We start from the raw sequence: 22,737 nt of genomic DNA on the forward strand, positions 1-22,737 counted from the left end.
TGAGCCACTGGTGCTCCTGGAGTAAAAAAACACAGATGAAACCTTTTTATTCTGTTGCAACCTTTGGTGCCTTTCTTAAAGACTCCATTTCTGGAATCAGGTAACTCCCTGGAAAATTCAGCTTTTGTTGTCACTTTTTCCCAGCCCAGAAACAAGGGAACAGGGAGAGATGAAAGGTGAGTGTGACAGGGGCTGCCTGGAAGCTGCTGTGGGGGGCTGGTGACTGGGAGCAGGGGGTGCTGATGGATGGGGATCAGAGACCATCAGGACTGAGCAGTGGAGGTCCCTGACAGGAGAGCTGGGATGTGCCATGGGGTCACAGGAGCTGTGGGACCAACTGCACCTTCACAGCACCGGGCAAAACCCAGCTGCTGTGGGATCCCCTCTTCTCTGCAGGCAGGTGATCCCTGTGTGGCTGGGTGATTTTTCACGATAAATCCCCTGTTCTGTGCAGCTTTCCTTGGTGCAGACCTGTTCACAGCTCCAGGCTGGAGTCCTGGTGGCTTTGGCCCTGCACACACAGCTTTGGGAAGCAGCTCATGGTTTCCAGAGGAGCTTTCCCTGCCCTGGCCACGGGTGATGGGCACGGGGTGCCCGTGTGCCCAGGCTGCCTGCAGCACATCACCCTGCCCTTGAGCTCCTCCTCAAGGAGGAGACCCCAGCCCCAGACAGCACCACTGGATAAACCCTGCACCATTTCAGCCCTGAGGGCTGAGTGAGGGGCCAAGGCTCCACTATCAGCAGGGAGGGACCCCTCCATGTCCCCTGCAGCAGGAATGGCTCCTGGTTCATGGCACATTCATATTTTCTGAAAAATCCCTTTGCCCAGGATTCTTCTCCTGGGAAGCTGAGAAGTCTCCGAGAAAAAGGAAGACAATTCTTATCTGATTTTCTTCTCCTGAGTTTTGCTGCTTTGGAATGTGGTTGGACATTGTTTACCCACAGGTGATTGTTTCATTGGTTTCATGTGAGTTGTTTTGAATTATTGGCCAGTCAGTGCCAAGCTGTGTCAGGACTCTGGAAAGAGTCACAAGTTTCATTATTATCTTTTAGCCTTCTGTCTGTATCCTTTCTGTATTCTTTAGTATAGTTTAGTATATAATTCTTTAATATAATAGAGCATCATAAAATAATAAATTAGCCTTCTGAGAACATGGAGTCAGACTCATCATTCCTCCCTTGGTCTGGGAACCCCACAAATGCAATAGCTCAGTGTGCCAGTGCCATCCTCCCTGCCCTGCACCCCTGCCACAGCTCCTGTGCAGGGAGGAGCAAGGCTTGGGGGTGCAGGGTTTGTCTGGAGGACTCTGGCATGCAGACAAGATGCTGGAGGCAGGAGCTGCCACCGGCGTTTGTCACTTGTGTGACACTGCCCAGAGCCACGGATCCCTGAGGCCTTTGGGGCGCTGGGGGGGCACACTGTGCTCAGTGAGCAGCTCTGGATATTATTTAACAACTCAACAGCAGCAGGTTTGGGAGTTCAGGACCTCTGATCAGCCTGCTGGGTGGCTGGGGGACAGGCAGGTGACAGCAGGGGGACAGGGAGGTGACAAGGCTGCCAGCAGCACAGCCCTGTGTTATCTGCTGAGCTGCTGCTGGGCAGCACTGCTGGTGTTTGAAGATTTTAACAACACGGCTCGTGAATGAAAAGAACACCTCCGACCCAAAATTTGCTGCTCTTTCCAGTCTTAGAATTGAATTTTTTGTATTGGCAAGGACTGATCAATTTTTCACAGAAGTGTAAAAATCTGGACGGTCTTGTGCTGGGATGTGGCTGAAGGCTCAGGCCTGTCAGGGCCTTTATGTAACATCCAGCCTTGGGCTGGCACCAGGAGAGATGTCTTGTAATGCAATAATTTACCCCAAATTTGCTCCCCCCAACACACTTTTCCCATTTACATTTCTCAGGGCCTGAGACAGTGAGATGTCCTTGATTTCCAGGCCTAGATTGGAATGGTGTTGTCTGACCAAAATGGGAAAGCAGCAGCTCACACTGTACATGGAGTTTAGAGTTCTACACCAAAGAATTGCAGGATTACAAATACATGAAAAATAGAAAAGCTAAAATCCTGAGGCATCAGCTTTGGGATGGAAACATGCCCCATGCTCAGAGCCACCTGCTCCTGACTCGTGCTTGGGGCTCCTGGGCTTGCAAACCCAGCACTGCTGGCAGCTTCTCCTGGTGCTCGTGGTAAATTCAGTGCTCATAAATCCCTGGGGTTGTGGTTAAACCTCCGTGGTGTTATTTAGATGCATGTCAGGGGTTCACAGGGACATATCCAGGGAGATGAAGACTTTACCTCAGTGCTCTCCAAGGGGAGCTGATTTTGAGCATTCTTCATCTGGACAATTGAAATAAGGGATGTTAAATTCCAGAGCTGCTGACCTGTGTGAGGTTAAGTCAGCAATCCCACACACACATGTAATTTTTCCTTCTTTGGCCTTTTAGACCAATTTCCTCCATAAAACACCAAATTTTGTCCCCTGACTGATGCAGACTCTGAAGCCACCTGCTTTGTAACCTCTGGTGAACTTTAACTGTGTCCTTGGTCCTGAAGCAGGTGGTGAATGCCCCCACTCCCACTTTGTCCATCCCAATCACCCTCCCAGCCTGTTTCCTCCCTCACACCCTCTGCACTGCAGCTCTCTGGGGCTCCCAGGGTTGGGGTGAGCCCACCTGGAGCTGCTCCCTGGGGTCTGCTTCTCTGTGCTCTTTGATACTGAACATCCTGCCTGTATTTGGCTGTCAGGTCTCAGGGAGCAGGAAATGAATGGATGAACAGGATATTCCCAGGAGGAGAAGGAGATGAGCCTTCAGCATCTCCTCCTGCTTTTTCCCAGCTTGCTTCCCCACCTCCTGCTGCTCAGCAGCTTTGGGTGAGATCCCAGAGCCCGAATCCCTTCCCACCAGCTGTCCCCTCCTGGCTCGGGGGAACCAGCACGTGCAGGGCTGGGAGAGGAGGGATGGGGGATTTGGGACAGGACAGCACCATCCAGCTGGGGGACCCCCACCACGACAGGACCCCACCTTGGTCTCAGGCTGAGCCCTGCTTGGCCCAGCAAGGAGAGCCAGGATCTGCAGGGCTGGAGGTGCCCAGGTCTCCCCCAGCTCCAGGAGCCCCCCAAGGGAGGAGCAGGGGAGCTGAGCAGCCCCACAGCTCAGCAGCCACAGGACAGGTCGGGGTTCAGCCCAAAATCAGCTCCAAGACCTGTGTTTAGATCTCCCTGGGAAAGAACACATGACCTTGAACATTTCGGTGTGATCTGGGGAGGGAGGAAGGTGAGAAACAGCACCTGAGCCAGCAGCAGGGTGAGCCTCCCCTGGGAGGCAGGTGTGGCATTAACTCTCACCTTGCTGCTGTTCCCCTGCCAGGTGTTCCTGCCTGCTTGGGGTCTGGGGGGTGACAGAGGCCTCAGCTCAGAAAGGAGAACAATTAACAAGAAATAAAACACCAGCGAGCCCTGAAAATCACCTGCAAGATAATAAAGAGAAAACAAATCTACCCTTTTTCATTGAGAGCTCTTCTTAGCTCAGCAGATTTATTGTTGCCTTTTTAAATTTTAACAACTTGCAAGGCCACTGTGCTGGCTTCCATTACATGAAAACTTTTGCTTTTTATTCCCTAATTCGGAGCAGAAGAGAAGCTAAATCACCAGGCAGTGAAAGGTTTGCAGTTGACAGGAGCTGCTGTGAGAGGAAATAGGTTTCTCTTGCAAGGTGTCCCACTGGGCAGCAGGCAATGAGAGGGGGGCTGCCTCCCCCTGCTCCTCGTGGGGATGGCAGGGAGCAGGTTCCTCCAGTTTTTGGGGTCTTTGGAGTGAGACTTTGCTCTGAGGATCAGCTCCAGCATTCCCACATCAGACAAGGTGCATTTTCCAGGGCACACTCTGGTACTGGGGATGCAGGTGCTGAGTGCCTGTGGCTGTTTTTGGGCAGTGTCTGAGTGTTTTCTGTGTGTGTGGTGAGGTGGTTCTGTGTGAGACAAGAGCAGTGCTCTGTTCTCCCACAGCTGTGGGCTCTGATCCCTCCCAGAGGGGATGAGGCCTCGGTCCAGCAAGGACAAGGTGATGGAAGATGTGCTTGGCCACTCATCTGCCACAAGACACTCCTGCCAAGCTTCATCTACAAGATGGACCAGCAAAAATCCTTTCCCTTGAGTGTCTTGCAAGCTTTCCTCACATGCCACTGTTTGGGAAGGACCTGGGTGGCCTCAGAAGGATGCTCGTGGTAGTTCCCACACCCTGCAGCAAGCACAGGGCTACCACAGTCCCTCCCCACTGTGTGACACTGCAGTCACTCTGCTTGTCCCTTACACCCTCAGTGTGACCCAGGGCCCCCTGGGCATGTCCAGCATCTTCCTTGGCCTTCAGAAGGCCTAGTGCAGAGAGATATGGGGGCTGCTGGAGCAGGATGGGCTTTAAGGTCCTTTCTAAGCCAATCTACACAGTGGTTGTACAGCTGAGTGCTCCAAGGGGCACGGCCGTGCTCGGGGCAGCCAGAGCCACACTGGGCTGTGAGTCCTGGGCCTCTGTGCTGCTGGCTCTGTGCCCTGTGGGTAATTCATGTAATTTGCTGATTCTGGTGACTTCTTCATTAATGAGGGACGAGGACCTGTCAGTCTGTGCCAGTCTTACAGGCAGGAGGCATCAGATCAGCAGCCTGGGGCTGGCAGTGTCCCTGCACACACACACACACACGGGGGGCTGGCAGGCTGTGCCCCCCCAGCCTGCCCTGGGCACTGCCCATCTCACCAGGACACCTTGCTCCTGTCAGCTCCCTGCTTTGCAGGCCAGTCAGAGGTGTCCAAAGCAAGCAGAGATGTTCTCACCTCTGGCACCAAGGAGGCTAATTCCTGTGAGATTGTATTTGGCCAGGACTCAGGGGAAACTCCCAACAGGGCAGGTTCTCCATCCTCCTACACCCCCCACACTTCTTCCATGTGCCAGACACCAGTGTGCATCCTGACACTGCCTTGTCCTCCTCCAGGCTCTCCTCTCCTTCCCCATAACCAACCTGCAGCCAAACAGCTCTAGGGCACATCTGTGGGCTCTGCAGAGGAGTGTTCAGAGACAGCCCTTCTTTCCTTACAAAGCAAGGATATTTCACCTGGAAAACAGGTTTTCCTGACCTGGCAAAACTAGTGGCCCCAGTCCTGCAGGTGTCTTCAGTCTGGCATTACCCACATGCCACGGGGAGCTGCCAGCACCAGCCCAGGGTGATGCCTGGGCTTTGGGTTTCGTCAGGAGGGAAAGGGAAGCGAGATGGCACAGGCAGAGCTTGTGCAACCACGTGGAGTTACTCATGGTCAGAGGCAGCATCAAGAACCTGCTTTTCATGAGCAACTTGACTTGCTAATGAGGCCTGAATCTGGGTCAGGCATTTCCCACACTGGGGATGGGTGGACGCGGGCACTGCAGCACACCTGGGCACCTGGAGACAGGGCAGAGCACTGGGGCACCTGGAGAAGGGGCAGAGCACCTGGGCACCTGGAGATGGGGGCAGAACACCCACCTGGAGAAAGGTCAAAGCACCTGGGCACCTGCAGACATGGGCAGAGCACCCACCTGGAGACAGGGGCACCTGGAGACAGGGCAGAGCACCTGGGCAGAGACAGAGGCAGAGCACCTGGGCACCTGGAGACTGGGCAGAGCACCTGGGCACATGCAGACACGGGCAGAGCACCTGGATTGTCTCTGGCTGCCACAGCCACGGGTGAATTTCTGCAAGGAGCCTCTTGGCTTCTGCCTCCTGCCAGTTTCAGCAGGCTGGGGTGTGTGTCTCTGCTGCTGCTGTGAATCTGGCCCTGAGATCATTACAGAAACTTGGCTGTCAGCTGGAGGTGTCTGATGGGGACAAGTCCCTTCAGGCCCTGGCTCCTCCTGACGACCACGGCCGCCTCTCTCCTGGGAGCAAAGCAAAGTTGCTTTGGAGATGATACATTATTTTCTTTAACACAGATCAGCCAGACTGGGTGCTGCCCCTCCCGAGGTCATGCTGGGGTGGGGAAGAGGTTGACACCAACCAGACCATGGTCCACACCCCAGAGGTCCTGCCAAGAGCAGGTCCTGCCCCAGGAGAAGGGAGCTGACACCTCTGAGGTGGCTGCCTGGGTCACCCCAGTGCCTCTCCAAGGCTGCCAGGGTGAGAAATCTTTCCCTGACACCTCCAGATGGCTGCTTTCCACATGCTCCAGAGGATCCTGCCATCCTGGGGAGATGCTCCAGCACCCAGATTTCTGAATGCCCAGTGCTGCACCACGGGGCAAACAGGAGGCTCCTGTGCAGGATATGATCTGGGGGTTTTATTCCAATGTCACTCTGTTCTTTGGCCAAAATTTCCAAGATTGGGCCCAGCAGCCTGTTTAATTTGTATGCATGCCTGGGCTCTGGATGTGAATATGAAAATGGTGCAGCAAACAGAGGTCAAAGCCCAGGCAAGTGGTAATCAGATCTCACATCCGTGTGCCCACTGGGATGCCCTCGCCTGATTTGCAGGTTACCCTCGCCTTGCAGTCCTTTAATTCCTTGATCCAAGCAGCCCATTCCATGAAAATCAATGTAAATAAGACTCCTGTGGTTCTGCCTGTTGCCATCAGAGCCCAGCACTTGAGTCAGATGGTCCAAAAACTGCTCTCAGCCATTTATTTATTTTTTAAAATGAATCCAGCCTAGAGCAGGATTACATGGATTAGCAGCTGAGCATTCCCCTGCCTACAGAACATGCCCAGCCAGACGGAGACACGCTGACAGGAATCCTGTCCTGCAAATGTGACATGGATTTCCGTGGCCTCTTGGCTGCTGCCAGCTGAGCCCATCTGCTTGGCTGACCCAGGTCTGCCCAGCCAGGAGTGCCAGGCTGGGGCAGGGTGCTCCCAGCCTCTGCCTGCAGGGAGCTTGGCCTCGCTGATGGTGTGGGTGCTGATGGAGCAGGGAGGGAAACCTCCCTGGGGCAGGGCTGTGGGGGGTGAGGGCTCTGGCAAGCAGCTGGTCCTTTACTGGTCAAGGACACGGCCTTTTTTAGCAGGGAGGTGAAAGCCCTGCAGGTTTGGGATGGGGGATGAAGCAGGGAGCTACCAGGACAAATCCCAGGGCAAGAGTGATGGACTGGACTACAAAATCGGGTTACAAAATCTGGGTACAAAATTGAGCTATAGAATTGCTAAAAAATTGGGCTACAGAATCTGGGTACAAAATTGAGCTATAGAACTGCTATATAAAATTGGGCTATGAAATCTGGGTACAAAATTGGGCTATAGAATTGCTAAAAAATGGGGCTACAGAATCTGGGTACAAAATCAGGCTACATAATTGCTATGTGAAATTGGGCTACAAAACTGGGCTACCAAAACCACACTGGTGTTTTTCCAGGCCTCAGAAGACACCCAAGCACCTTGTGTGGGAGCATCCCCACATGGTGTCCCACATGAAGGAATGGGTAGGAGACTCTCCATGCACACAGAAAAACCCCAGTGGGTCCTCATGGAGGGACCCAGCCCTGCTGTTGGTACGAGCCAGTGACAATCAAGAGAAGATTCTCAATCCTGAGCAGCCTGAAGGGCTAGGCTGGCTCTGAGCCCCACAGAACATCAGGAGCTGGAGCCCTCCTCAGGCTGCCCCCATGCTGGGTGACCCCTGGAAAGGACCCTGGAAAGGACCTGTCAACCAACCAGGTTTGGGGGGTGTGTGATTCTGGGAGCCCAGCAATGAGTGCTCTGCTTCCTGGTGGGGCTGGGAGCTCCTCACTGAGCTGGGCAGGTGGGCAGGGCAGGGTGGGCACACAGGGCAGGGTGGGCACACAGGGCAAGGTGGGCACACAGGGCAGGACAGGCAGTGTGTACACAGAAAGGGAGAAGCTCTTGGGAAGGGCCTTCCCCTTCTTCCACCTTTGCTCCCAGGGTGATGCTGAGCACGAGGAAACACTTGCAGTTAATAAAAAAGAAATAAAAATCAATAAGTGGCAAAGCAGGCTGTCTGTGGCCCCCTTTCCCTGTCCCTGCTGTAGGGAGCTGCCTGGATCCCACAGCTCTGCCAGTGCCAGCTCCTCTGCTCCCAGCCTGTGCCTGCCCACCTGGCACGGGACAAGGACCCCAGCAAAGTGAGGATGTGCCCAGCCTCGTGCCAGGGAAGCCCGTTTGGCTAAACAAGTTTTCACTGACACCTTTTTTTTTAATTTTTCTTTTTTCCCTTCAGTGGAAGCTTTCCAGCGATTTTTCAATTGCTCTCCGCCGAGTGGAGTGCAGCCAGCTCCCTGCCCGCTCCTGGCTCGGAGCAGACAGCTGGCTCCTGCCCTGAGCTGGCCTGCCAGGCGCCGTGCCAGCCAGCAGGACGTGTGTCCCACGCTCCCACGCATGCCCGTATGGCGGGCGGGTGCCAGGCAGCTGCACAGCTCTGGCATCGCTGCCAGCTCTGCCCCGGGACAGGCACTGCTCTGCCCGGGGAACAGCAGGGCCTGGCCCAGACCTTTGGCTGCAGCTGCCCTGGGTCCCCTCTGTGAGCCCAGAGGCCAAGGGATGGCAGTGCCAGGCTGTGCAGGTGCTGGGCACCCCCTGCTCTGCAGAGCTGACCCAGCACTGGGGCTCTGCATGCTCTGCCCACGCATCCACACCCAGCACTGCCCTACAGCCCTGGCCCTCTGTGCCAAGGAGCTTCCCAGGACCTGTCCCTGGGGTTAAAGACTCATTTTCTAGAGGAACATGGGCAGGTGGAGCAGGGGTGGGATGAGCAGAGACTTCTTGGAGGAAGGCAGAAATAACTCTGACATGTTTGATGGTTTCCCCTGTCAGCACAGAGCTGGGGGTTCCTGTCCTGATCACGGCAAGAGTGACAGGATCCTTCTGTCTGGCTCAGCACAAGGGTGGAATAGAACTGGACAGAAGGAATGGAACATCCTGAGCTGGAAGGGACCCACAAGAATCAGCCAGTCCAGCCCTTGTCCCTGCCCAGACCCCCCAACAACCCCACCCTGGGCATCCCTGCAGCGCTGACCAAATTTCTCACCCATACTCCATCTCCCCCATCCCTCACTCTCCCAGAACCACGGAATGTGCTGAGCTGAAAGGGACCCACAGGGATGATCAATCCCAAATTCAAACCTTGCCCAGACCCCCCAACAACCCCACCCTGGGCATCCCTGCAGCTCTGGCAGCCTCGGGGCCATGCCCATTCCCTGGGAAGCCTGGGCAGTGCCAGCAGCCTCTGGGGGAAGAACCTTGCCCTGATCTCCTCCCTGGCCCAGCTCCAGCTCGGGTCCTATCAAGGTTTGGACGTGCAGGATCCTGTGATTCACTGAAGGAGCACCAAGGAGAAGAAAGTGTTGAGCAGCTTTGTCATTCCAGACACATCACTCCTCCTCCACCGAACCAGGCAGGAGTGCGTGCTGATAATCTGGGATCTCGTAATTAAATACCCTGCAGCCTGAATATGGATAAGAAGGCACAGTTATGGTTTTGTGGACTGTGTCACTTGTGGCATTTCTGTGGGTTGGAGTTGCTTTGCTTTGCAACTTAAGTGCTCGTGTAGCTGCTGCATGTGGCACGCTATCAATCATGGGTGTGAAAAATCCCCCAAGCCACCAGAAAATGGAAACAATCTCGAATGCTCCTGAAGTGAAAGCGCAAAGCCATTCCCAAGACATTCCTTCAAGAGTGAAATGGCTTTTTAAGGAATTCAGACAGAAGATATAATAAGGCAAAAACTATACAGAGAAAGAATACCACCCCACCTGCAGCAGCACAGTACGACAGGAAAATTGAGGGAGGAGGACTCTGAAGGTCTCGCGTTCAACCTTCTGCTCCAAGCAGGATCAGACCAGGCTGTTCAGGGATTTCTTCCCATGATCAGTCAGGTCCTGAAGGCCTCCAAGGACAGAGGCTGCACAGCCTCTCTGAGCAACTTGCTGCCAGGTTTGACCTTCCCCACGGTGAAATACTCCCACCATATTCAGTCCAAAGTTGTTCTGGTTCATGTTTGCTGCCTTTTTCCTCCTGCTGTGGAGATCCTGGGTCTGTCTTCTTGGTGATCTCCTTGTAGATGGCTGTGGAGGTCCCCAGTCTGAGCAAACCTCATTGCTTCAGCCTCTCCACACAGTGGAACACACTCCAGCCCATGTGGCCTCCTCTGGATTCCCCCTGCTCTGCTGAAAGCCCCAGGCCCAGATGAGGTATCCAGGTGTATCAATGAGTGTGAGTGGAGGGAGGTTTGAACTCTGCTCAGCGCCTCCAGCCCCAAGGTCTGGCTCTCCAGGAGTGGCCTCTCACCATGTGCAGGTGAGGACAGGGCCACAGAGAGCCAAATGGGAGATCCTGAGGGCAACTGATGGAAATCCTGGCAGGAGAGAGCTGAAAGCACTGTCCTGGAGGCTGGATGGACAGAGCAGCGACCAAAGGTATCAATGCCACTTATCAATGCTCCTGAGGGGCAGTGGAGGGGCAGCTCCCATCTCTGCTCTGGGACAGGGACAGCAGCCAGGGCACGGCTGGAGCTGGGCCAGGGCAGCTCAGGCTGGAGATCAGGGCAAGGCTCTTCCCCCAGAGGCTGCTGGCACTGCCCAGGCTCCCCAGGGAATGGGCACGGCCCCGAGGCTGCCAGAGCTGCAGGGATGCCCAGGGTGGGGTTGCTGGGGGGTCTGGGCAGGGACAGGGGCTGCAATCCATGATCTCTGTGGGTCCTTTCCATCTCAGGGTGTTCTCTGACAGCCCAAGGAGATCATTTGTCCTCTCTGGGACAGCACCAAAACCACAGCACCTGCCACCCCCCTGAAAAAACACCCTGGGGAAGTGTGAGGAGGCAGCACCATGCGGGGTGGAGATGCCAGTGTGGGGAAATCAGCTTGGCTGCAGCTGCTCTGTGGCAGAGAAAGTGCAGCACCACCCTCCTGTCCCCAGGCACAGGGCCAGCGCGTCCCGGCACGAACAGGCACTCCCAGCACAGGGCTGGGGGTGTTTACTGGGGGACACTGCTGAAAGAGCTGCTTAAAGAGCTTCCCAACCCTTTTGTGCTCCTCACAGGCGTCTGCCACCACTGACATTGCACCCAAGGGATTGTGCCCACGGTGGTGGCCGGGACTCAAACTGCAGTGAAAGAGCTTTGGGCAGTGTTTGCTGCATGGTCCCGTGGGTACTGCCAAGACTCTGCCTGCAGCAGCTGAAAGGGACGGGCCAGGGGGTCATGAACAGCCCTTGCCATCAATTTAGGGCTAATTTAGAGCTGATTAAATGCTGAGATTTCAGCAGCAGCTGTAGAGGGTGAATGCTTGCCCCTTCCTCGCTGTGCCACACCCATGGCTGCTGTGGGAGCCCCAGTGCCAATGTCCCCCTGAGCTGGCACAAACTGGGCTCCTGTAACTCTGCTGAGCCTGGCAGCAAACCCCTGGGAGTCTGACAGAGCTGCAGACAGGGGGTCTGTGCAGAGCTCTGCAGGGTGGAGCACAGCACAGGGCTCTTACTGTCCCTGTCTGGGGTTTGGATGCCACCTGCAGCAGGTACAACCCCTTGGTGCCTGCCTCTGGTGCTCTACACCTGCCAAAGGCCTGTGGATACCTGTGGAGATCCCCACTGCTCTCCTTCAGAGCCCTCTGAGTCTCTGGAGCCCTCAGACCATGCAGCAGAGGACCTGCAGGACATGTTGTTCCCAGCGCTCACCATTTGGATCCATCAGTTCCTGGGATCCCCTGGGAGTGGGGCAGGTCCTGCTGTAGGAACACCACAGAGCTGTGAAACGCATTGCAAGGGAAGACAACAGTGCCTGTGGTGTGGGGTTCCTCCTTGGCTGGGCCACGAACCCCAAATAAGGCTGCACTGGCTCTGTCAGGTCCATCCTATTGAGAGAATAGGGAAATTTGTGGGGTTTTGCTTTGCCTTTTGTGAGAGAAACGTGGCAGTTCTCAGGTTATGCCAGAGGACAGTCAGGTTGGATATTAGGAAAAGTTTCTCCACTGAAAGAGTGGTCAGGAGCTAGCACAGGATGACCAGGGTGGAGTCACCATCCCTGGAAGAGCTCAAAAACCCAGCAGACGTGGCACTTTGTCACATGGTTCAGTGGGCATGGTGGCACTTGATGGTCTTGGAGGTCTTTTCCAGCCTTAATGATTCTGTGGTTCTCCCCTGACAGGATGAGTGACCTCTTGGCACCAGCTGGGAGCTGCCTGTGCCTGAGCCCTGGCTGCTTCCCCTGAGTGAGGACACAGCTCACAGCAACCCTGGTCACAGAGAAGGATTTTCCTGTGGATTCCCATCCTGAAGCTGTCTGACACAAATCAGGGAGCATGTGGGTGTTGGGGTGGAGGCACAGGATGTGGTTCAGCCCGTTTGCTGTCAGGAGTAGGAGTGGGGATGTTGCCCTGCTGTGGAAAGGCATGGCAAGGTTTGGAATGAGTGGTCTGGCAGGATTTGGGATGTCCTGTCCTGCTCCTGGCTGCTGTGGGGCACAAAGTGCTCTCTTGGAGCCCAGGGACAAGAGGGCTCTGCTTCCAGAAGGGGCCTGATTCTGCTTCCAGAGGGAATCCAGGGCAAGATCACCTGCCAGGTGCTGGAGAGGGCAGGAAAGGCTGAGGGGGATGCTGGGGCAGGGGTTCTGGCATGTGCTTTCCCTGCCAGCTTCCCATCTCAACTGCTGAGCCAGTTTGTCCACAGCAGTCCAGTTCCTCCCTCTTTATCCTGGGGCAGTGGTGCTGCAGTGTTTCAATCCAGATTTTCCCTGCACAGAAACAGTTCACCCCACACTCATTGGTACTTAAAGAGTTCATGGAATCACGTAATATCAGACTCGTTTGGGTTGAAAGGGATCCCCAACCCCCTGCCATGGGCAGGGACACCTTCCAATAAATCAAGTTGCTCCAAGTCCCATCCAACCTGGCCTTGGACACTTCCAGGGATGGAGCAGCCACAGCTTCTCTGGGCATGCTGTGCCAGGGCCTCCCCACCCTCACAATGAAGAGTTTCCTCCCAATATCCCATCTAAACCTACTGTGTCAGCTGGAAGCCGCTCCCCTGTGCTGTCACTCTAGGATGATCCTAACCACCTCAGCAGGGCAGTGACTCCATCACCCTCCCAAGCCAGGAAGGGTTTCCCCATGGTTACACCCCTGGAAGGAGCCCCAGGCAGGGCAGGACGTGGTGACCATGGCACCCACATTCCCTGGCCCTTGGCTGCAGCCCATAACCCCAGAATTAGCTGGCCACCAGCCCCGTGCGTGGGAGAAGGGCGGGTGGAGAGAGGAACACGGGCTCAAATCCAACAAGAAGGATTCCATCCCAGTCTGGCTGGAGGCAGCACTTCCCAGAGGCTGGGTCAGGAATCCTGGATCCTCCTGACCCATCCCTGGGCTGAGATGCTCAGGGCACATCTCTGTGTGTGCCAGGGATCCACCGGGGCATTGCACAGAGCAATGGTGCAATCCAAGGTGCATGGGCTGCTGCAGGCTGGAGTGAGGAGGAGCCTGGGCTCCTGCACAAGGGCAGAGCCACCTTACCATGGCCCTGCACTCTTGTAAACTCCACCAGGCTTAGGGGAAACTGAGGCAGGCAGGAGAGGAGGGGCTGGGGATGGCAGAGGGTCTGAACTGCTGGAAGCAAAAAGCAAGTAGCAGAAGTGACCCGGCTGTCCCCTCCCCACAACGCTGTCCGGGAGCAGGTGACCGCATCCACCGCGTCCCTTGGGCCGGGCTGTTGGCAAAGCCGTGCAGAGAGGAGCTGGTGCTGGGCAGGGCTGGGCTCTGAGGCGGGCCGGGCTGTTGGCAGAGCCGGGTAGAGGAGCTGGTGCTGGGCAGGGCTGGGCTCTGAGGCGGGCCGGGGCCAGGCCGGCCCTGGGGCCTGTGGGGAGGGCCAGGCTGTTGGCAAAGCCGTGCAGAGAAGAGCTGGTGCTGGGCAGGGCTGAGCTCTGAGGCGGGCCGGGGCTCAGCTCTGAGGCGGGCCGGGGCCAGGCCGGCCCTGGGGCCTGTGGGGCCGTCCCGGGAGCGGCGGCCTGAGCAGGGATACTGCAGGGAGCACCGGGGAGCCGAGCTCTCCTCCGGCACTCTTGGACAGCTCCGAGTTTCCTCCTCCCCGTGGGCAGAGGCCGGGAACGGCACGTCCTGGCTGGCCGACCTCTCCGGCCGGGTCAGCGGCGGGTCCCCGCTGGCCAGAGCCGCAGGAATGCTGCAGCACAGGCCGTTCGGATCCCGCGCTGCTTGACTTCAGCTCGTTTAAAAATATCCTCTGACAAATACCTGCACAAACAAGGGAAAAAAACAAACCCACCTCACCCTTATTTTTAAAAAAAAAGAAGGAATAAAAAGGGAGCTGTAGTTTTCCACAGCGCCGAGCCGCAGTCTGTGGCCGCCCCGTCCCTCGCCCAGCCCCGCGGGGTCGCAGCCCCTGTGCCGCTGCCTTTGCCGGGGCTGGAGCGCGTCCTGCCCGGCGGGGCGAGGCTGCGGAGGTGGGAGCAGCCGCCGAAGGCTTCCCGGCAGGCTCTGGCAGCGGCTGCGCTGAGCTCAGCCTCGCCCGCTCCCCGGGCTGCGGCCGGGCCGGGCTGCCCCGCTGCAGGGAGCACCTGGCTGTCGAGTCAAGGGCGGCCCCGGCCAGGGGAGACAATGGTGAGGAGGCTTCTGACTCCGTGGATATCAGAAGGCTAATTCATTACCTTGTTATATTATTCTGTACTATATACATTGCATCTAAACTGAATCTGCCAAGCACTCACTCTGCGCACAAGTGCACAGAGCTGCGCTCATCTCGTGACTCTCTCGTGACTGTCCTGACACACACACACACTCTTGGCCCTGGTAGGCCAAGGAAACAATCCCCCCTCCCTCCGGGTCAACAATCCCCGTATTCCATTCTACTTTGGCACAACACAGGCACAGCAAATAAGGTAAGAATTGTGGTTTTCCTTTCTCTGAGGTCCAGAGAACGTGAATCTCAGAAATCCTTGGGAAGAATTGTGCCTTGCTTTTCTCTGTGAAGAGAAATGTGGCAACACTTGGCCCCCCTGGGAAAAGTGGGCTCCCTTGGGAGGGCATTGCTGACCCCAGGCTGGGGCTTTGGCAGGTTGAGTTGATGCTCCCCAGCAAAGCCTCAAGCCCAGGTGTGAGGTGTGGAAGTAAGAAATGCCTCCAGCAGCACCGCTGCTGCTGAAGCTCTGGCTGGGTTCCACAGTGCTGGCAGATACAGAGGAGAAACTCCCAAAAAGCACCCACGGGCTGCCCATGCAATGGGGAGAAGGAGGGGATGGAGTGGCTCAGCACAGAGAGCAGCCCGGGTGGGCACGGGGTGCCTGGCTGGGACCAGGCTGGGCACGGGGCACAGGGCTCAGCTCTGTTGGCTGAGCTGGAGGCAGCCCCAGTGGGGAGAACCCCTCTCTGAACAGCAGGCAGGCCTGGGCTGCACACACCAGGGCAGGTGAAGGGCCACAGGGCTGTCCCTGCCATGGAACGTGTCCCTGCCATGGAGTGTGTCCCTACCATGGAACGTGTCCCTGCCATGGAACGTGTCCCTGCCATGGAGTGTGTCTCTGCCATGGAGTGTGTCTCTGCCATGGAATGTGTCCCTGCCATGGAGTGTGTCCCTGCCATGGAGTGTGTCTCTGCCATGGAGCCTGTCCCTGCCATTGAGTATATCCTTGCCATGAAGCCTGTCCCTGCCATGGAACGTGTCCCTGCCATGAAATGTGTCCCTGCCATGAAACGTGTCCCTGCCATGGAACTCAGCCCTCTGCTCCACACAGGGGTCCCGAGGCCCTGGCAGACCCCCAGCCCTCCCACACCCAGCCCTCTGTGTCCCCAGCTCAGGTCTGTCCCCTCTGTGGGGTTTCCTGGGGCCATGGCCTCGCTGGCTGCATCCTTGCCTCTGGAAGGACTCTCCCATCCATGCCCTGTCCTGCCAGGAGCTCCTGCCCTCCCAGCAGGGCTGCCCAGGGGATGGGGCATGAACCCACTGCAGGATGCCAGGAGTGCAGGGCCCTGGCCAACCTCTGCTGTCCTGGGTCCTGTGCAGGGCTGGTACAGGGGTGCTGTCAGCTCTCTGTCACCTCGGGGGTGTCAGACCCACCTGGCTGTGGTGCTGTGGCTGGATGGGACTCCCTGGGTCACTGCAGGAGCCAGGTTTGAGCCTCTGGTGGCAGTGACCTGCCCCTTGCAGCAACGTGTCACCAGGAAATGCCTGAAAATGGCCGGACCCTGACCATGCCCACATTGTCCCCACATCTTCCCCTACCCTGCACACTGAGGGTCACCACATTCCCCCACCATGGAAAGTGGCAGTGCTGCCTTCTGCAGATGCTCCATCCCTGCCTGGAGCCTTTCTCTCCAAGGGGCGCACACTGAGGGTCACCATGTTCCCCCACCATGGAAAGTGGCATTGCTGCCTTCTGCAGATGCTCCATCCCTGCCTGGAGCCTTTCTCTCCAAGGACAGGCTGGCTGTGGCTGGCACAATGTGACACCTGGCCAGTGCCAAGGAGCAGAGGCAGCCCAGTGCTCTCCTCCAGGGCTCTCCAGGGAAGCAAGAGGGAGCCTTGGTCCTGTCTGAGTGGCCACAGGGCTGGCTGTCCCCTTGCAGGGGTCAGCGTGGCTGGGAGAAGGTCCTGAGAACTGCAGATGGCTGCTGGGTGCTGCATCCCAGATCGTGCAGAGTAGGGCAAGGCTGGATGGCCATGGAAAGGCATGGCAAGGTTTGGAATGAGGGGTTTTTGGGGTCTTGAAGGATTTGGGATGTTCCTGTCCTGCTCCTGGCTGCTGTGGGGCACAAAGTGCTCTCTTGGAGCCCAGGGACAGGAGGGCTCTGCTTCCAGAAGGGGCCTGATTCTGCTTCCAGAGGGAATCCAGCTCTTGTCAGAGCAGGGGTGCCTGGGGGTGACAAGCAGGATATCCTGGCTGGGGATGGAGCCTGTCCCAGCTGGGAGAGCTCTGTCCTCAGGGCAGGTGTGTGTGAGTGCTCCGTGGAGCACTGTGTGTGTGCACAGTGGGCACACATGAACCTATGGATGTCAGCAAGTGTCCATGTGTGCTGCACTTGTGTCTGTGCCTCTGCCTCTGCTCCTGGGTCCTGCTCTCCTCCTTTTTGGGCACAGAGTGTGAGATTAACCTCCAGATCCTTCCTCCCAGCATGTGCTCCTGCTCCCTCCCTTGGAAATGCCGTAATTTAGACGAGAAAATATGGAAGCGTCTTCAGTCCCTGCTCAGTGACCTTCAAAACCATCCAGCAAATTGGGCTTGGACGCCGAGCCCGGCCAGATGGCCCCTCTCAAACACGCTGGCCCTGCAGCCGGGCTTTACTCGTGGATCCTGCCGCAGCAGCCTCGGGAAGCGGCGCTCAGGCTGTGCTCTGGGAAGGCAGCCACGCCGAGGAGGAGCCGCTGGGGCTCTGCCAGCCCGCTGGGCAGGGACAGAGCCGGCAGCCCGGCCCTTCGGGGGGAATTCAATTGTGAAGGCCAGAGTTAAGAGGGGGAGATCCCAAACTGGCTGGGTGTGGGCACCTGTGCTCGACTGGGATGGCTGTGGAGGTGGAAGGTGCTGGAAGACAACTCTGGTGCTGGTGGGGATGGCAAGGAACGGGGCCAGGGCAGCAGGGACTCCTGGAGCCCAGGAGAGCAGAGAGAAAACCAAAATACTGTCAGGGAAGGGAAGGGAAGGGAAGGGAAGGGAAGGGAATGGAAGGGAAGGGAAGGGAAGGGAAGGGAAGGGAAGGGAAGGGAAGGATCCTAATATGAAAAGGTTAAGATTTATCAATTGTTATAAAATAGGGTAACACTTCTGCATTCATTGTCATTCTTGAAGACTCATTATCTAGTAGATCTGAACCTCTGTTTTCTGAAATCAGAATTCAAATATTACCCTGGGGAAAAGACCTGTCAGAGCTGAGTCTCTCTGGAAACATGAGAGACAGCTGGAAAAGATTTAAATATCTCTTTGCTGTGTGTCTGAGAGCTGTGGGTGCCAGAGAAAGGTAGTCTTATTTCTGATAATATCTGGTCTGACACACTCAATGTGTTTAACAGTTTTCAGTTCACTCAGGCAGATGAGCCTAACTAGGAAGCGACCACGCAGGGATTCCAGGATGCTTCATTAGCATGCAGCCTGGAGAGGAGGCTCTGCCTCTACATGCAAAGGGAGGCTGAAGCATTGCAGAAGCTGTGACTGAGGAATCCATCCCCCAAATTCAGGGCTGACCTGAATGCCATCCTGCAGGGATGTTGGGGGATGCAGTGCCTGGAGGGGTGCTGGGGCTGAGGTTTGTCACCAATCTCCCCAGTGGCACCAGCAGCACCCCTCCCCCAGGCACTCCTGCTCTGTCACCTCCCTCGCCTGTCCTTGGTCACCAGTGACAGGCACTGGGGAGGTGGGTGATGCTGGTTTGCCTCCAGGTCAGCAGCACCAGGAACATGGGGAAACAATTCCATACAGACCTGGGAAGTGGAGGGGATCCTGAAGGAGCTCAGCTGCTGATAAATGCTTCCCAAAGGGATTGGCATGGCTCTGCTGGTGACCTGAGCCTCATGCCCTCACCTGTGGGACACCAGTGTGAGGAATCAACTCTACCCCCTGAGTCTCTTGCCCAGAGGTCCTCCCTTGGCTACTGGGGGTCTCTGCCTGGGGGACAGGGGCTGTGACAAGTGCCTGTGAGCTGCCAGGGTGATGCTGAGCCCAGAGGAGCTGCTGCAGCCTGTTGGAGTGCAGACAGTGTGCTGGGCTGCAGGTTTCCCTGCCCTCGTGCCTGGCCATGGTGGCTGTGCCACAAGGGGAGATCAGAGGGTGAGTGAACTTGTTGCACGACATGCAGCATTTTCTGTGCAGCAAAGGTATGTTTAATCACATGGAATTGCTGCCAAGAATTAGCATTGAAAACTATTATTATGCATTGCTATTATTAAAGAACAGATTTCCCCCTAAATGCTGCTCTGGAGCAAAACCCAATACCTGGAGTGAGCACCAAAGGTTGATCAGAAATTTTCTGCCAAAGGTCGGTCAGCAATTTCCCACCCAACCGGTATCACATGAAAAATGAAGCCATCAGCTACATGAGACTATTCCTTAAGTATCTGTTTTCAGCAAAACCCCAGCCCTTCAAAATGTAACTCTTTGGGTTATCAACTAAAAGAAACCAAAAACCTCTTGAAATTTCTCCAAATAAAAGTATGAAAATTTAATCCCACTGAGACATCCTTGGTTTGACACGATGTGACCTTGAAGAGGGGGACATGAAGAGGGGACAAACTCTGCTGCTGTTGGACACCTGTGCCTCATTCATGGACTGAGGGTTTAGCATCAGTCCTCCTGTGATGGTGGAGAATCCAACCCCGAGGTGCATCCATCCCACCCCATCCCTCCCTTTATTAATATAATAATATCAAAATGAAATAATAATTTAATAAAAATATAAATAAAGGCAGATTGCCTTCCCTGCTACTGTTCAGGGGAGCCAGACAGGTGCTGGTCTCACCTGGAAACCTGTTCTCTGCACAGGGCTGAAGGACTCCCTGGAGTGGTTTTCCACCAGAAAACAGGGGTTTGTTGGAATCACATCTTTCCCTGGGAACTTGTCGATCTCGCTGCCATTTTCCCGGGAAGAAGCCTCGCAGAATCACTTTGACTTTCTTGTTTCAGCAGTGTCAAAATGTTTATTCCGCTCATGTCAAAACACGAAGTTCATTTCAGGAAAGTAAAAATATTTCATTTTGACTTTATCATTTCCTTCACTTAACTTCCACTTTATGTTCCATGGAAGTACTTTCTGATAGGCGCCGCCTGAGATCTCCTCCTGCCACCACATCCCAGGGAGGGAGCGTCACACGCGGCGTTTCCACGGCCCCAATTAGCATTTGGGGCAATTTTCATTTCACAGGATGTGCTGCACGTGTGGCTCTGCCTCCCAGAGCAGAGCAGGCTCCTCTCACGCTGCTGGGGCTGTTCTGGTGCTTCCTCCCCTCCCAGCAGACACTCAGGGACTGCTCTGCTGCTTCTTGGGGTTCTGCCCTGGGCCCCAGAGCTGCTGGGATGGTGAAGGGGATGGGGGCTTCAGGACAGCCCCCAGGTGCCAGTCTAGGGGCTGGGAAGGATACAGGAATGCACGGGATGTTGTGGGAATGAGATGGAGATCCTGCTGGCCTGGTGGGCTGGGGTGGGAGGTGACACCAGCACCAGGTGAGGACATCAAACCTTGGCTCTGCCCAGAGTGCTGGGGGAGGGAGACTCAGTTTCAGCTCTTTCAGGCCTGGGATTGTGACCATTCCCAAGGAATTGGAGATTTGTGCACCCAGACCCTGCAGCATCAACTGCCCATCAGCTCCTGCACTGCTGCTGCACTGAGTGCTGGGGTTGCACTGCTCTGCTCTTTCCCTGGCCCTCTGTGCCCATCCCAGCCTCTGGAAAAGCAGGGCTGGAGCAGCAGGTGAGAATGTAGGAGGGAAAGATCCCTGAAATTCCAGGTGTTACCCCACAGAGCCCCAGCTGCCCCAGCGGGCACCTGGGACCAGGGGAACCCTGGGTGCGGGGGACAGAGGTGGCAGCTTGGTGCCCCCCAGCTCTGCCCCCTGGCCTGTCTGTGCCCACGGGGGGTGGCTGAGCAGCGGGGCTGCAGCTGGAGGGGTGATGGAGGTGCTCCTGCCTGCTGCCAGGAGGGTGGGTGGTAATTATCCAGGTGCTCGGGAAGGGGCTGAGCCAGCGCCGTGTTCCTGCCGGGGGCAGAGCATTCACCATCCCCCTGCGGGCATCCCTGGCTGGGTGTGCCTTGCACGCAGGAATGGGGCCACCTGCACCCAGGAATGTGCTGCTCTGCATCCCCGGGGATGGTGAGGAGGTCAGGGATGAGCCTTGGGCAAGCCAGGGATGGGATGGAATGGGAGCAGCTTTGGTTGAGAGGAGCCACAAAGCTGTCCAACCTGTCACCTTCCCCAGCAGCAGCCGTGCCTGCCTGGAGGGGCTGGCCCTGCTGCACAGGTGGGGAAACTGAGGCAGCAGGTGAGTGAGAGCAGAGTGTTTCTGCTGCTAAAGCTCCAGGGTGAGCTGGCAGCGTGGGCAGGGAGCTCTGAGCGCCATCCCCAAGGCTGAGGCGGCTGAGGGTGAGGGCAGGGAGAGGCACCTGCTGCAGGAGAAGTGCAGTGGGAGGAACGGAGCAGCACCAGGAGGAGAGGCACCCACGGGAAGGGCTCTGCAGGCTGGGACCCTCTGCTCGGCTCAGCCCTGGGGAGCCTGCCTGGGAAAACAAGGCTGGGAGAGAGTGAGAAATGTGGGAGGGTTTTGACTAAGAAAGGCAAGACTGAGGGGAAAAACATCCCCAGCTCCAAGTGGGCAAAAGGCTGCGGAGAGAGGAGGGAGCAGCGGGCCCTGGGGCACAGGAAGGAGGTCAGGGGTGTAAACCACAGCCAGGGAAATTTGGGATAGATCCCCGCAGAAATGCTCTGGGGAGGAGAGAGGCACAGGGCACCACTCAGGATCAGGGGATTTGGGGTCAGGTCTCTCCTGAGGGCTGCTCTGGTGCCAGCCTGGCTGAGCCTCCCCAGAGCAGTGACAGCAGGAGCTGTGGGCTTGGCCAGCAGGTCCCCAGCTGCCTGGCAGGGGGTCAGGGAACACAGCCCCCCAAGCCCCCGGCTGCTGGGATGAGCCTCCAGGGCCAGCTGGAGCCTGTGCAGCCGTCACTGTCACTGTGGGTTGTGAAACAGAGCACTTGTCAAGTCCCGCCTGTATATTGTATTATATTTATTACATTATATTCTATCTATTAGATTATATTATACTTTATTATATTATTAGAGCTGTCAGGCCGAGCACTTCCAGGCTGGAACCATCAGCTCCTTAGTTGCTTGGGTAACCTCAGGCCGTCCCTTTGGGCCAGGAATGGGGCTGCAGGAGCAGGGCTGCACGTGACTGTGGCGTGAAAGAGCTGTCACAGGAACAACTGGTGGCACCGAGGGTGACAAAGAGGAGGAGGATGCGGGGAGCTCAGTGACAGCGTTACCCAGGCATGGCTGGTGGGCAGGCACGGGTCTGCAGTGGGGACGGGCAGAGCGTGAGGCAGGAGGGTCCCGGAGGTGTGGGGAAGGGACAAAGGTGGGGACACAGGGCTGCTGCAGACAGCGCTGTCCCCAGCGCTGTGCCAGGGGTGTGTCCCCAGGGGATGCGAGAGGAGGGCGATGCTGGGGTGCAGGCAGTGGGGTCATGCAGGGGCAGGGGTCAGGCGAGTGTCCCCAGTGGGTGCTGGGTGGGTGCACGACGAGGGGTCTGCACCCTCGTGGGTGCCGGGCTGTGTGCGGCTGGGCAGCGCGCCCGGGCCGGGGAAACAGCGCTGTCCTGCCGGGCCCTGGGGCACCGCGTGCCCGTGGGGACAGCACCGGCAAGGCACCCGGCTGATGGGCCCGCGGGCTGCGGCAGGACAGGCCCCAGGAGACGGGGATGGGGATGGGGATGGGATGGGATCGGGATGGGGATTGGGATGGGATCGGGATCGGGATTGGGATGGGATGGGATGGGACAGCACCGGCAAGGCACCCGGCTGATGGGCCCGCGGGCTGCGGCAGGACAGGCCCCAGGAGACGGGGATCGGGATGGGATGGGATCAGGATGGGGATTGGGATGGGATGGGATGGGATGGGATGGGGATCGGGATTGGGATGGGATGGGATGGGGATGGGATCGGGATGGGAATGGGGATCAGGTCGGGATCGCCCCCAACGTGGGAGGGGGGCGTGTCTCGCACGAAGTGGGCGTGTTCCCTCGAGGGGCGTGGCTGCGCGGCGGTGGGCGGGGCCCACTCGGGGTCTCCCCGGCCGC

At 57.0% G+C, this 22,737-nt stretch overlaps 1 long non-coding RNA gene across 2 annotated transcripts; it reads left to right on the forward strand.

Annotated features, from left to right (window-relative positions):
- Positions 1–14,794: 14,794 nt before the first annotated feature.
- On the forward strand, positions 14,795–19,604 carry LOC120511725. 2 transcript variants are annotated; one of them, XR_005629812.1, is made up of 4 exons: positions 14,795–14,847; positions 17,077–17,481; positions 17,970–19,273; positions 19,435–19,604. It is a non-coding gene; the product is annotated as an uncharacterized LOC120511725 (long non-coding RNA). The 2 variants fall into 2 exon arrangements; XR_005629811.1 differs by lacking the exon at positions 14,795–14,847 and having other exon boundaries at positions 16,402–17,481.
- The last annotated feature ends 3,133 nt before the right edge of the window (positions 19,605–22,737 follow it).

The sequence above is a fragment of the Passer montanus genome, unplaced genomic scaffold, assembly GCF_014805655.1.
Source record: "Passer montanus isolate IOZ18808 unplaced genomic scaffold, ASM1480565v1 scaffold68, whole genome shotgun sequence".
NCBI classification, from domain to species: Eukaryota; Metazoa; Chordata; class Aves; order Passeriformes; family Passeridae; genus Passer; species Passer montanus.